The sequence below is a fragment of the Tachypleus tridentatus genome, chromosome 13 (assembly GCF_004210375.1).
Source record: "Tachypleus tridentatus isolate NWPU-2018 chromosome 13, ASM421037v1, whole genome shotgun sequence".
In the NCBI taxonomy this organism is placed as follows: domain Eukaryota; kingdom Metazoa; phylum Arthropoda; class Merostomata; order Xiphosura; family Limulidae; genus Tachypleus; species Tachypleus tridentatus.
In genome coordinates, this window is record NC_134837.1 from 274,152,588 (window position 1) to 274,169,410 (window position 16,823).

Here is a 16,823-nt window from a genome sequence, read left to right on the forward strand (position 1 = left end):
TGTAGGTGTTCCTATTAAATTCCTGTCCATAAGTTTTGAAAGGTAGCAGGTGCATTATTTTCATACGTAAAGGTGTTATTTTAAATGGATAAAATTCATTTTCACTTACTAAAGACAGTTTTATGTCGATCCTCCATTCTGCGTGTGTTTGCCAATATCCATAAGTCAGTAGTTTTCATCCTTGGAGTCACGCCTAACAGATGTCAGAGTTAATACAAGAACACTTCCGAAGAAGTTTAAGGTAGCTTTTTCTATGAATAAAGTATAATTCAATTAGACAAAATACGGCCAAGTATTTATCAGCAAGAAGACATTGCTATTTGTTACCGATAGTTTGTTTCGAAGAATTATAGTAATCGACAGTCATTTTATTTGCAAGACGTTGTTGTTGTTGTTTTTGGAATTTCGCACAAAGCTACTCGAGGGCTATCTGTGCTAGCCGTCCCTAATTTAGCAGTGTAAGACTAGAGGGAAGGCAGCTAGTCATCACCACCCACCGCCAACTCTTGGGCTACTCTTTTTACCAACGAATAGTGGGATTGACCGTGACATTATAACGCCCCCACGGCTGGGAGGGCGAGCATGTTTGGCACGACTCGGGCGCGAACCCGCGACCCTCAGATTACGAAGCGCGCGCCTTAACGCGCTAGGCCATGCCAGGCGCGCATTTGCAAGACACATGTTACGTTTATTACAAGATGGTTCATTTCTTCTGATTTTCTATGAAAATTTTCATTTCATTTTGAACAATTGAACTCATTAAAAAATAAAATAAAAAAGGGGGAATATGGATCATCAAAATAATTACAGAAGCATATTGAATCATAATGCAAGGATTACCTTTTCAAGTCTATAACTAGGGGCTCTAAAACAAAGTAAACAAATAAGGCTGGAAATAGTATACATTATTTCTCAAACTACAAATCCCTAATTTAACTCCATTAACATTGATAAGTACTGTCGAATTGAAGTGAAAATAGGGAGTTAGCTTTAAAAATAACTGAAACATTATTTCGAGCCTTATTGTTTGTTTACTGTGCCAATACAAAATCTGCATGCGTAGTCACCTCCAAAATCAAGTATACAACTTATATTCCACATTATAGCTAGTACCCAGATGACCTTTTTAATTTATGCAGCGCTTTTAGTTCATTTTTGTTTAGTTTGTTATTATTTATTTAAATGTTATTTATTACGTGTTTGGATTGGCTAGTTTTAACGGATTCCTTTATTTTCATTTTACTTCGCATATAACTATTTAAATATATATATAAATACTAGCCAAAATGGATTGGATGCACATGCATGTATGAAGTTCATGCAGTTACAAAATACATACACCATTATAGTATAGTTCAGAAGCACAAAATTTAGTGTTACAAACTTATCACGCAGTTGTAGGGTATAAAGTATTTATGTATATTTCACAAGTATATACTGTGAGCATCGTAGACAAATTATGTATATCATTAGCCTTAACTATTTCAAATAGGACAGTATTACTATCGTACAAATTTATGCTCATAATTAACATACAAAAGAAACAATATTGTTAAAAATTCTTAACTTAAAAAAGGTTAAACAGAGATCGTCAAAAATAGTAACAATATATGTTGCGTAAAGTGAAAACGTGACCACAAAAAGGAAGACAAGCAAGTTTAAGGTATGACCCGTAGGGTTATTAATACTTGTTCTCTATTTGATTTTTCTGAATATTAAACTATTTAGCCAATAAATCAAATGTGGATTTGAAGCTTGATGAAATAATATGTACGCTATGTCTCAAGCTTTAACCTTATTTCCTTACGTCATTTCCTTAACCTAAATTATAATGTCAGAGAAGCTAGTCCCTAGACGTTTTGTATTAAAATTATAATGTCAGAGAAGCTAGTCCCTAAATGTTTTGTATTAAAATTATAATGTCAGAAAAGCTAGTCCCTAGACGTTTTGTATTAAATTACAATGTCAGAAAAGCTAGTCCTTAGACGTTTTGTATTAAAATTATAATGTCAGAAAAGCTAGTCCCTAGACGTTTTGTATTAAAATTATAATGTCAGAGAAGCTAGTCCCTAGATGTTTTGTATTAAAATTATAATGTCAGAAAAGCTAGTCCATAGATGTTTTTTATTAAAATTATAATGTCAGAGAAGCTAGTCCCTAGACGTTTTGTATTAAAATTATAATGTCAGAAAAGCTAGTCCCTAGATGTTTTGTATTAAAATTATAATGTCAGAAAAGCTAGTCCATAGATGTTTTTTATTAAAATTATAATGTCAGAGAAGCTAGTCCCTAGACGTTTTGTATTAAAATTATAATGTCAGAAAAGCTAGTCCCTAGATGTTTTTTATTAAAATTATAATGTCAGAGAAGCCAGTCCCTAGACGTTTTGTATTAAAATTATAATGTCAGAAAAGGTAGTCCTTAGATGTTTTGTATTAAAATTATAATGTCAGAAAAGGTAGTCCCTAGATGTTTTTTATTAAAATTATAATGTCAGAGAAGCTAGTCCCTAGATGTTTTGTATTAAAATTATAATGTCAGAAAAGCTAGTCCCTAGATGTTTTGTATTAAAATTATAATGTCAGAGAAGCTAGTCCCTAGACGTTTTGTATTAAAATTTCTCCAGCCTACTTGAATGGTCTGTAGGTATCCGCTATTAATATTCCGATATATATATATATATATTATAAATAGTAAACATATTATGCATGTACTTTTACACCCAGTTTAACCCAACAGCTAGCACTACACGTTAATGGATAGACAACTTTGAAAAGCGTGTGTTTGTGTTTTATTATAGCAAAGCCACGTCAGGCTATCTGCTGAACTCATGGAGGGGAATGGAACCCCCTGATTTTAGGGTTGTAAATCCGTAGACTTACCACTGTACTAGCGGGGTAGTTTTTGAAAACCAAAGTATACATTTATAGAGGTAAAACATAAAAAGTAAACATACAAGAGTATTAAAAATCATGAATTTTAAAGGAAAGTGGGGATCTTGCTACAAAACGTGATGAAACAAAAATTAAAACTACAATCACAGTTTCATTAAATATAATTCCTACTTTATCAGCTTGGTACACTATTCTGTAGGCCAAAGTAAGGATTAGATTTTATAAATTGGTGATTGTGATTTTAATTTGTATTTCCTTACATTTTGTAGAAAGATTCCTCTTCCAGTTTGGACCTCTATTTTATAAAGAGAATAAATAACCTGAAACGTTGGTGTTAGGTATCATCAACCAACATACAATGAATCATATTTTAGAACAGTTGATGATATAATTACCATAGGAGCTCTTTGGAAAATCGAGATTTTCATCTTTATCTAACATGTTAATATTTTACTACCACTGACGTTGCACATTCGAAACACTTTTGAAAATTTCCGAGTTTATCACAACCTATACTTTGTTGACGAGATGAGACTCCGTCACTATAAAAATGAAACTCTCCGTTTGAACAGGTCAGAAGACATTCGTTATTTGTTTGTTGTGACACTAAAACTTGGCCCATCTACTACACGATCACACTGTCGCTTTAGCCTGATATTGGAAGAAACGGTCCTTTTGACATAAATATAATCGCAATAGAATTTATTTGTTTATTTTGAATTTCGCGCAAAGCTACTCGAGGGCTATCTGCGTTAGACGTCCCTAATTTAGCAGTGTAAGACTAGAGGGAAGGCAGCTAGTCATCACCACCCACCGCCAACTCTTGGGCTACTCTTTTTACCAACGAATAGTGGGATTGACCGTCACATTATAACGCCATCACAGCTGAAAGGACGAGCATGTTTGGTGCGCAATAGAAAGAAACGCGATAGTAGTTATATTTCATCCGGGCGGCACGCCACTAGAGGGTGTTACATGTATGTAGACCTCAGGCAATAGGTAAGGAAAGAGAGAAGGAGCAGAAGCGATGATGCCATCGAAGACAATGACGTCATAGTTTCACAAAATGACATCAGAGGATGCTCAGATTGTATTAGCGTATCTCAACATGGCTAGATTTAACACAATCGGTACAAAACACCAATTCTTTAGTTAATTAGATTTCCGGGCCTGACATGGCCAGGTGGTTAGGGCGCTAGACTCACAATCTGGAGATTGCAGGTTCGGATTCCGGTCCCATCAAACATGTTCGCTCTTACACCCGTAAGGGCATTATACCTGATGGTCAATCCCACTATTCGTTAGTAAAATAGTAGCTCACAAATTAGCGATAGGTGGTGATGACTAGCTGCCTTCCATCTGGTCTTACATTGTTAAATTAGGGTTCGTGTCAGCTCTCCCTCGCATTGCGAGTCGAGCATTCAAATCTTCATCACACCAAACATGTTCGCCCTTTCAGCCGTGGGGGATTATAATTTCACAGTCAATCCTACTATTTGTTGGTGAAAAAGTATCCAAAGAGTTAGCGGCGTGTAGTGATGACTAACAGCCTTTCCTCTATTCTTACACTTTCTGACCAATTTATATGTAAATAGCACTGAAAAAGTTTAACACTAAGTTATTAGTTATATATTTAATCACAAAGTACAAAAGCTGTACCATTTGATGACTCATAGTACACAATTGAAGTTACAACGTTGGAATTACCAATAGACAGCCCCGGGCGTAAGCTATCAAATATTATTCTTGAACGACTTAAAAACCATCGGTTATCGATATAAATAATATTGATCACCTTTGCTCTGCTAAAGTTACAGTCATAGCCTCAGCATCGCTCAGTAAACATCCAAAATATAAATGTTGGAGATAAATGTGTGTGTCTTGCTTATAGCAAAGCTACTTCAGGGTATCTGTTGAGTCCACCGAGGGGAATCGAACCCATGATTTTAGTATTGTAACTCCGTGGACTTACTGCTGTACTAGCGGGGGACTAGAGATCAATTACGAATGATTTTTACATATATGGCTAAAGGCTTACATACTTTCTCTAATGTTCTAGAAGAACCAAATGGAACAGAAGGCATTTCTAAATTTGAACGTCATCTCAATATTGAAATACATGCAGTTTCTCCAGAAAATTTCAACCACGTAGTATATTAAGGACCTTTACGCACCTTAAAAATGTATCTATGGTACCATGATCATTATTTCAATGTTATCACGTAAGTGAAAGATTTCCTCGGGGTAAAATATTACTCTGTAGGATGTAAAGAAGCATTTTAATATAATAATTCAGAGTATTGTAACGTTTGTAATCGTAACGAATGCTTGAAAGATCGATTGATAGTTTGTTTTGATCGTAGCAGAAATTGTAAATTACTATTGTTAACAACAACCGTAAAATGAAAACAATGTCTAAACTGGTAACAATTATTACACAAACAAAACAATGTCTAAACTGGTAACAATTATTACACAAACATATTTGTTTTTATTTAAGGAATCTTTGACATTTCAATATTTACGATTTACACCCGACACGTGTCATTATCATATATCTTAAAAAGTATATCAGAGCTTCCTTGAATAAATACGTTTTTTTTTCATTTTGAGAAAGATCAGGAAACCATAATTCAAGAGATAAACTACTGAGTGGTCCATAAGTTTGAAGATAACGAACAGTTTTCAAAGGTTTCCTTACCTTTAAATTCATGCACCACGCAGTTTCAAAGATTACATTTCATGTGTCGAATTTTGTGAATTTATATGTTGAAAAAGTACAAGAATTATACAACTGTAGCACCGAACACGAATGGATTTGATGGGCACATTATTTTGAAATATCTTATTCATCAAGGGATGAAGCCCGAAATTATGGTTGACGGTGGAAAATTCTGTTTATGATCATGAAGAGTCTTAGAATGAGAGACAGTTACAATTTTATATCTGTTTTTATTCTCCTGAATAGTAAACTATTCGAAAACGCTCAAGTTTTGTAGTGATCCTGTGTGCTAACGTTTCAATCACAACACCTATAACTTTTGTAGTGATCCTGTGTGCTAACGTTTCAATCACAACACCTATAACTTTTGTAGTGATCCTGTGTGCTAACGTTTCAATCACAACACCTATAACTGTTGTAGTGATCCTGTGTACTAACGTTTCAATCACAACACCTATAACTGTTGTAGTGATCCTGTGTACTAACGTTTCAATCACAACACCTATAACTGTTGTAGTGATCCTGTGTGCTAACGTTTCAATCACAACACCTATAACTGTTGTAGTGATCCTGTGTACTAACGTTTCAATCACAACACCTATAACTGTTGTAGTGATCCTGTGTACTAACGTTTCAATCACAACACTTATAACTTTTGTAGTGATCCTGTGTACTAACGTTTCAATCACAACACCTATAACTTTTGTAGTGATCCTGTGTACTAACGTTTCAATCACAACACCTATAACTTTTGTAGTGATCCTGTGTGCTAACGTTTCAATCACAACACTTATGTCCTCCTCATTTGTTGTAATAGGAAAAAGAGATTGTTTCATGTCCAACTCTAACTTTGAAAGAAGTTGAAGGTGATTCTGTTTTTCATATTTCACTCTCCATTTTTTGATTTCTTAAAAGCTAATAAAGATAACCTTGTTTACTGTATTGTGAGTGAATAAATTCACTTAAAATCAAGATATTATCATATTAGAAAGATGCATCTTTCTATTTAGAAATATATTGAAATAAGATAATGGATATTACAAAAAAAATGTAACAACTTCTACCAGTTCTTCATGAGAAAAATATCTTTCAATCATTTCACTAATTTGCTGATTATATTTTTACGGTGATAAAGTAACTAACGTTTATTATAGAACCCATGATTTTTACCCATCCTTATATAGCAAGCAATTTTATTTTGTTACAATTTCCCTGCCAATGGCCTGACAGTACAATGAATCCAAAAGTCCTGGATATCTTGTCATATAAAATATTTTACATTCTTTTATCAACTGATTAAATATGCTATTTTTCTATTAATTACTCAGAGCCAAATGTAGTTATGCAGAGAAGGCTGACAATGAAATTCTATTAGAGCAGGCATTCCATTATACAGCAGATATTTTCTGTCATTCCATTGTACAGCAGATATTTTCTGTCATTCTGTTGTACAGCAGATATTTTCTGTCATTCTATTGTACAGCAGATATTTTCTGTCATTCTATTGTACAGCAGATATTTTCTGTCATTCTATTGTACAGCAGATATTTTTTGAAATGTAAAACATCCAAATAAATAAATGGAAATAATTTTTATTTCACTTTCATAAAAAATCTACAAAACCGTTACTGAAAACACTACAAAACCATTACTGAAAACACTAAAAACCATTGCTGAAAACACTAAAAAACATTACTGAAAACACTAAAAAACCATTACTGAAAACACTAAAAACATTACTGAAAACACTAAAAAACATTACTGAAAACACTAAAAAACATTACTGAAAACACTACAAAACCGTTACTGAAAACACTACAAAACCATTACTGAAAACACTAAAAACCATTACTGAAAACACTAAAAAAACATTACTGAAAACACTAAAAAACATTACTGAAAACACTAAAAAACCATTACTGAAAACACTAAAAAACCATTACTGAAAACACTAAAAAACCGTTACTGAAAACACTAAAAACCGTTACTGAAAACACTAAAAAACCATTACTGAAAACACTAAAAAACCATTACTGAAAACAATTTTTTGTGGGTTAAAGAAAACAGAAATTCAAAGAATGTGATCCATCTATTAGTAAATCACTTAACAGTTTACCATGTATTGGGTTGAGGAATAATTCGTGAGCGTTTTTTCAAGTTAAAAAAATATATTCATAAATGAAACGCTTTCGCAAAATATTTCATGTCATTTGGTAGATAATTTTTTGCTCTAATAGATGGTGTGTTTGATTTTCATATGTCTTTAATTTTTGCTTTCATTTTCAGCTCATTAAATGGAATGTCAAGTGGACAAAATCGAGCATTTTCGACACCATCTGCTTTTCGCATTTAATTTCTTGCAATTTCGTTTAAAACAATGCATACTATATACCTAGGTATTACATGAAATAAAGTATCATAATAATTGTTTTGGGTGTAATGTGTTCATGCATTGAAGTATTGTATAGTCTTGCATGTAATGCTTGAATGAAATTATTTAAAAACGCTCACGAATTATTCCTCAACCTAATACATAAAATACATATCCCAGTGTGAGGAGATATATAAACAATTTATGATTAGTTCAAAATTTGGTACTATCAGCATCAGAGTTTTTCTCCCGAAAAACAAAACAACAACAACAAACAGTCAACGTTTAATTTGTATATATAAGAACGTTTCCACTTGAATAATATTAATAATAATCTTATATGAAAATAAGCATGTCATTTTTTTTAGATTTTAACATTACTTCATACTGATCACTGTTTCCAGCTAAAGAATTATTTTTTCTGATCAGTATCCAATAATATTCTAACTTAAGTGTTTTTTTTTAGTATTTGTCTCAGTCATATTGGTTGTATTTCACGCGTGAACCTGTTTTCAACATTACAAAGTACAATAAAAAGTATTACTTTTAAATCCGTCCAAAACGTTATCTCACTCAACTTTTCATAATTTCAGTTTTTCAACACAAAGATCAAGCTTTGGCTTTACTGAAAAGAAAAAACAAGATTATACTGTTTCAACCGACACTTTGCACTTCGTAATTGTAATTATTTATTATTGTCCACATTTGTCTTAAAAAATAACTATTACAGTGATTTTACATTAAACCGTGTTAAATAGGAAAAAGGCTCAGACCGAATCGTTGAGGGTTAGAACATAAAGATTTTAATTCACTGACGTACGTACTGCGAAGGCCGTAGAGGTTTTTGGTGAACATTAAAGTCTAAGTTTTTTTTTCTCTCCATGCAACAGTTTCAACTGCCTGTCGAAGGACATCTGCCGATACGTTGCAAATAAAGTTTTTGTTGTAGACATTTTTTAAAAATTATTTTTCCACATCTTGCGGTCTTTTCTAGTACTTTGGCTAGTAGTTCTCTATGTATCATAGAGGTGTAGGACTGATCGAAAAATGGGGACGTTATAATGTGACGATCAATGCTGCACAAACTTTCCACAACATCTTCATTCATATTCCACTTCAAGAGATATTCTATCGCAGTTACCGAAGGAGAAGTGAAACTGTGTGTCCAGTTTGGTCATTTTTATCATGAAAACAAACAAATATGCCACTGATTTCGAGGTGTGGTTGGAAACCTGTGATCTTATGCTTTGTAAAATCTTTGTGTTTCAGAAGATATGTCCCTTTATTGTGTACCTTAAAATATCCCTAGTTTTATCGCATTGTTTAATCCGTGTGTGAGAATCCTCTTTCTTGTCATATACTTTACTTTATAGATGAAACGGACTATGAAGTGTGGTCTTAGAGACTGCTGCATTCCTATGGTATCTCTTGGTTATTATTAAAAGCCTCACTTTTTGAACTGTTCCATCCTTTGGTTGCATCGTTTAACATTATCGCTATAAATTTCACGTGCCCAGAATTGTTTTACTATATGGAGCCTCCCAATAGCACACTGATACTCCAACGGAAGAAACCGAATTTAGGTACCTGTGGTGGGCAGAGCATAGATAACCCATTGTGTAGATTTATTCTTAACTTCAAATAAGACAAAAAGTAAGACTATAGGGCAGTGGGAGAGGTGCAATGAAATTTAAGATAAAATTATTTGATTTTAATCAGTAAACAAAGCATCGTGACCATAAAACAAACTGATGGAAATATGTGTTCGTTGTATGTATGCAATCGGTGACATTTATTTGTACTTTCCATTTCAAATTCTAAATGACATTCAGGCTGTATATGACTCGAGGGAAACCTTAGAAATTACCAACACATTAAAATACTTCGAATAATCGGATACCTCTGGTTAATACGAATAATTTTATTGGGATATTAGCCTCTTCTCTAGGTTATTTTCGGATATGAAAACCTGTAAGATAGCACGCCTATTAAGTTGTTGAAGTTAATCATAAAGCTACACAATAGCCTATATGTGCTCTGCCCATCACAGGTATCGAAACTCGAATTCTAGCGTTGTAAGTCCCCAGACATAGCGCTGTTCCATAGAGATCTTGGTACATCTATTAAGAAAACCAAACATTCAATGTTGCTTTGAATCAGAAAGTAATACATTTCAGCATGCTTGTTTGCTGTTAAATACAAAAGTACATAATTTTCTACCTGTGCTTTGCCCTTCGCGAAGATTGAAACCAAGTTGTTAGTAATGTGATTCTGCAGACTTACTGCTGAGGATTCATCTTTCTTATTCTTGTTTCATTCAAGATAACTGTAATACTCCTTTATCACTAGCGTCAGTTTAAATATAAACCCATTTCGTATGTTTCTGGGAAGTTCAAGATGCAATCGCTTAGTTGTAATAACCAGTACCATTTTTTTTAAATGATAAGTCTAATGTAAACAATGTTAATATTACCTTTAGAAGTTAGATTTTTTAAAGAAAATTTTGTGTTCATTTGAAAAGTAAAGGAATTAACAAACGATGACACATGAGCATTAGATGATTGTAACATGTAGAATACTCATTGCTTTGTATATTATATAGTTGGTGTCTTTAGGGTGCCAACTCCTATATTATGTATGAAGTGATAAAAATCTGTACACATAACTAAAATTTATTACATTCACAAAATACACTATCTTTAATTTAGAGGAAACGTAACAAAATACGTAATTAATTTTTTTTAAGTGTATAACGATGTGACAAAAAGAAGGGAAACAAGAAAATATGGATGTTACAGTTATACCAACATAACTTTCACTATTAATATTTAATGTTGCACTATAAAGTATATACTTGACTATAATATTACTGAATATGGATATTATATAATTTCTACTGTTGGTATGCAATTTGTTTATGTTAGTATTATGGTCATGTCATGAATGTAGTGTAACGAAGAATCTAGGACTAACATACAAAGAAAACAATATAGAGTTAAAACGTATTGATCAGTACAAACTCTCACAAACGAAATTGGTCGAATTGTTCGACCTCGTAATCATTTTCCACTTGCGTATTTCAAAGTGGAATATTATTTTATTTAATATTAAAAGTCGTATAGGGGTGAACTCTGTATAGCTGAATATCAATATTTTTGTTTACATTCGTTTCGGTACTGCCATCTATACACTACTTCACATTTACAACATGTTTCTCATTTACGTTCAAATGGATGAACAAACTTTGTAGTTTCAGATAAACAAAAGTGAATTAGTCGAAAATAAAACCATAATAAAAGTAAAATGTTAAAATGAAAAGTTAAATTTTACATTAATTATCAATCGAATGAAATACATTTTGACTTAATATTACTGCTATTGGTAGGTATGTACACTACTAAATATGGTGTTATTTAGAAAATATTGTCAGTTATATGTAAAGATATCGTATCTCAGACTGATATTGACCATTTACTTTCGCTATGTGGTTATTATTAATTCCCCATTTGAACTCAACTGGTTGATAGCGTTAAGCTAATGGAAGGACTTTCAGCGCTAGAATCCGGGAATCGATTCCTCCAGGTGAACAGAGAGTACAGATAGTACATTGTGCAGCTGTTAAATAAACATACTATTGGATTTACATTCTGGTATCGGCTATTGATCAGGATGTTGTATTCGTAAGATGGGAATTATGGGTACGAATCTTGTCGCACCCCGCTGGTAATAATATGACAATCAACCCTAGCCGTAAGAACGTTATAATATAACAATCAACCCTAGCCGGGAGAACGTTATAATATGACAATCAACACTAGCCGTAAGGACGTTAAAATATGACAATCAACCCTCGCCGTAAGGACGTTATAATATGACAATCAACCCTAGCCGTAAAAACGTTATAATATGACAATCAGCCCTAGCCGTAAGAACGTTATAATATGACAATCAGCCCTAGCCGTTAGGACGTTATAATATGACAATCAACCCTAGCCGTAAGGACGTTATAATATGACAATCAACCCCAGCTGTAAGAACGTTATAATATGACAATCAACATTAGCCATAAGGACGTAATAATATGACAATCAACCCTAGCCGTAAGGACGTTATAACATGACAATCAACCCTAGCCGTAAGGACGTTATAATATGACAATCAACCACAGCTGTAAGAACGTTATAATATGACAATCAGCTCTAGCCGTTAGGACGTTATAATATGACAATCAACCCTAGCCGTAAGAACGTTATAATATGACAATCAACCCTAGTTGTAAGGACGTTATAATATGACAATCAACCCTGGCCGTAAGGACGTTATAATATGACAATCAGCCCTAGTCTCAGGACGTTATAATATGACAATTAACCCTAGTCGTAAGAACGTTATAACATGACAATCAACCCTAGCCGTAAGGACGTTATAATATGACAATCAACCCTAGTTGTAAGGACGTTATAATATGACAATCAACCCTGGCCGTAAGGACGTTATAATATGACAATCAGCCCTAGTCTCAGGACGTTATAATATGACAATTAACCCTAGTCGTAAGAACGTTATAACATGACAATCAACCCTAGCCGTAAGGACGTTATAATATGACAATCAACCCTCGCCGTAAGTACGTTATAATATGACAATCAACATTAGCCATAAGAACGTTATAATATGACAATCAGCCCTCGCCGTAATGACGTTATAATATGACAATCAACACTAGCCGTAAGAACGTTATAATATGACAATGAACCCTAGCCGTAAGGACGTTATAATATGACAATCAACCCTAGCCATAAGGACGTTATAATATGACAATCAACCCTAGCCGTAAGGACGTTATAATATGACAATCAACCCCAGCCGTAAGGTCGTTATAATATGACAATCGAACCCTAGCCATAAGGACGTTATAAAATGACAATCAACCCTAGCCGTACGGACGTTATAATATGACAATCAACCCTAGCCGTAAGAACGTTTTAATATGACTATGAACCCTAGTCGTAAGGACGTTATAATATGACAATCAACCCTAGCCATAAGGACGTTATAATATGACAATCAACCCTAGCCGTAAGGACGTTATAACATGACAATGAACCCTAGCCGTAAGGACGTTATAATATGACAATCAACCCCAGCTGTAAGAACGTTATAATATGACAACCAACCCTAGCCGTAAAAACGTTATAATATGACAATCAACCCCAGCCGTAAGAACGTTATAATATGACAATCAGCCCTAGCCGTAAGAACGTTATAATATGACAATCAGCCCTAGCCGTTAGGACGTTATAATATGACAATCAACCTTAGCCGTAAAAACGTTATAATATGACAATCAACCCTAGCCGTAAGAACGTTATAATATGACAATCAGCCCTAGCCGTAAGAACGTTATAATATGACAATCAGCCCTAGCCGTTAGGACGTTATAATATGACAATCAACCCTAGCCGTAAGGACGTTATAATATGACAATCAACCCCAGCTGTAAGAACGTTATAATATGACAATCAACCCTAGCCGTTAGGACGTTATAATATGACAATCAACCCTAGCCGTAAGAACGTTATAATATGACAATCAACCCTGGCCGTAAGGACGTTATAATATGACAATCAGCCCTAGCCGTAAGAACGTTTTAATATGACTATGAACCCTAGTCGTAAGGACGTTATAATATGACAATCAACCCCAGCTGTAAGAACGTTATAATATGACAATCAACATTAGCCATAAGGACGTAATAATATGACAATCAACCCTAGCCGTAAGGACGTTATAACATGACAATCAACCCTAGCCGTAAGGACGTTATAATATGACAATCAACCACAGCTGTAAGAACGTTATAATATGACAATCAGCTCTAGCCGTTAGGACGTTATAATATGACAATCAACCCTAGCCGTAAGAACGTTATAATATGACAATCAACCCTAGTTGTAAGGACGTTATAATATGACAATCAACCCTGGCCGTAAGGACGTTATAATATGACAATCAGCCCTAGTCTCAGGACGTTATAATATGACAATTAACCCTAGTCGTAAGAACGTTATAATATGACAATCAGCCCTAGTCTCAGGACGTTATAATATGAGAATCAACCCTCGCCGTAAGGACGTTATAATATGACAATCAACCCTCGCCGTAAGTACGTTATAATATGACAATCAACATTAGCCATAAGAACGTTATAATATGACAATCAACCCTAGCCGTAAGAACGTTATAATATGACAATCAACCCTAGCCGTAAGGACGTTATAATATGACAATCAGCATTAGCTGTAAGAACGTTATAATATGACAATCAGCATTAGCTGTAAGAACGTTATAATATGACAATCAACCCTAGTCGTAAGGACGTTATAATATGACAATCAACCCTAGTCGTAAGGACGTTATAATATGACAATAAACCCTAGCCGTAAGGACGTTATAATATGACAATAAACCCTAGCCGTAAGGACGTTATAATATGACAATCAACCCTAGCCGTAAGAACGTTATAATATGACAATGAACCCTAGCCGTAAGGACGTTATAATATGACAATCAGCCCTAGTCTCAGGACGTTATAATATGACAATCAACCCTAGTCGTTAGGACGTTATAATATGACAATTAACCCTCGCCGTAAGAACGTTACAATATGATAATCAACCCTAGTCGTAAGGACGTTATAATATGAGAATCAACCCTCGCCGTAAGGACGTTATAATATGACAATCAACCGTCGCCGTAATGACGTTATAATATGACAATCAACAATAGCCGTAAGAACGTTATAATGTGACAATCAACCCTAGTCGTAAGGACGTTATAATGTAACAATCGAACTCTAGCCATAAGGACGTTATAATATGACAATCAACCCTAGCCGTACGGACGTTATAATATGACAATCAACCCTAGCCGTAAGAACGTTTTAATATGACTATGAACCCTAGTCGTAAGGACGTTATAATATGACAATCAACACTACTAACCACTATTATTATTAAAAGCCTGACGGCTGAAATGGCGAGCATTTGGTGTGATGGGGACTAGAACCAGTGATCCTCAGATCACAAGTCGAGTACTCTAACCACCAAGCTATGTCTGGACGTTAGACCTGGAATTTAGATCTAACTGTTTTATCAATACAACGCTTGTTGTCTAGCGTTACGCTACATGTACATTTGTATTTTTAGACCATATACTAGAGAGGTTTTTAATGTGTGATTCTATCAAATTCACATTTCTCCTTAAGGAAGCACCACCTACAAATTGTTAAGTATACTTACAGTTTCTGAGATAACATAAGGTGTTGATGACATATGTGTTATTAATTTGTTAAAATAACTCAACACTTACAAAAGTTCTATCTTCATATTGGTGAACTACTAATCCTGTTTGACAATAAAATAGTAAAAACATTAGGACCAACACGGTGATTAATTTACCAGAAGTTCACATATTAATAAAAGTTTATATATTAAGGGTGTATTTCACATGCTACCCTATATATGTAATCATAACTGTGGGCTAGGATGGAGTATTGTTTTAGTTGGGCTTGGTTGGGTTTGTATCAAAAAATGTCTGTTTTTGAAGCTTTTGTGGTTCTAATATTATTATTCGTGATGTCCTCCGATAAAACAGTGGTGCATCTTCAGATGTACATCTCTATAATCAGTGGTTCGACTCCTCTCGATAGAAGCAGGAGATAGCCCAATATTCATGATAATTTCATTCTCCGAAAGAAAACACTTTAAATACGTTACGAATATGTTTGTAACTACGTCAGTCACAACCACTGTCCGACAGTCTTCTGTATGGGTTGTAGTTCAACTAGAAGGTCAGGACTTGACTGTACGTTGCACGTGCATAACAGGAATATGATGGTGTTACTCACGTGCAGCAGGCACATAATTCTACATGGAGACACCAACAAAGGTAACCAAAGGTCAACCCTATATTTTTTCAACCAACTAGTATACGATTCATTTCTAAGTATTTAACTGAAAATAGGGTTTCTGTTTTTTTATTATTTTGTTATTAGGTCCAATATAGCGGAATAAACAAAGCCAGTCAGGTACATCACCTTTATAACGGTCTGGTACATGTTACTCCGACACCTAGATATAGACTCAAGCCAGTCACAGTGACATCTATAACAGTTTCAGTACTGTTGATATTCATAACGGTCTCACACTCGCCATTGTCACCTATAAAAATAGTCAAATCAGTCACACTGACGAATATAACAGATTCAGTCACACTGACTCCTGTAATAGTTTCTTAACTGTAATTCTGACACCCAAATCGTCTCACACCAGTTATACTCACATGAATAATATAATCTACCCTAGTTGTACTGATTCTCATCATTGTCTCACGACAGTCACTTGGCTCTAATTTAAACACTAAACAGCAGATGGGGCTACTGTTATAGTTTTATTAATTTTGAAGTGGTTACGTTAAAAATAATATTAAAACACATTAAAATATTTAAAATATTCGAAATATGTAAGTATAACTGGAAACTATCAAATTTTCTACCATTAATACATCATGTGTTATTATATTAACAGGTTGTTTGTTGATTGAATTTCTTACAAAACTGTTTTTCTTTGTCGTCCCTAATGTTTGAAGTGATAGACTAAATGGAAGGCAACTAGTAAACATTCACCAACCGTCAGTTCTTGGAGTGCTCTTATCCCACGGAAAAAGGTATTGGTTGTCGCATTATATAGCGCCTTCACAGTAGAAACAGTAAATATGTTTGACGATGGGTTTCGATCCAGTGGTCTGCAGATTACGAGACAAGCACCTCAATCAC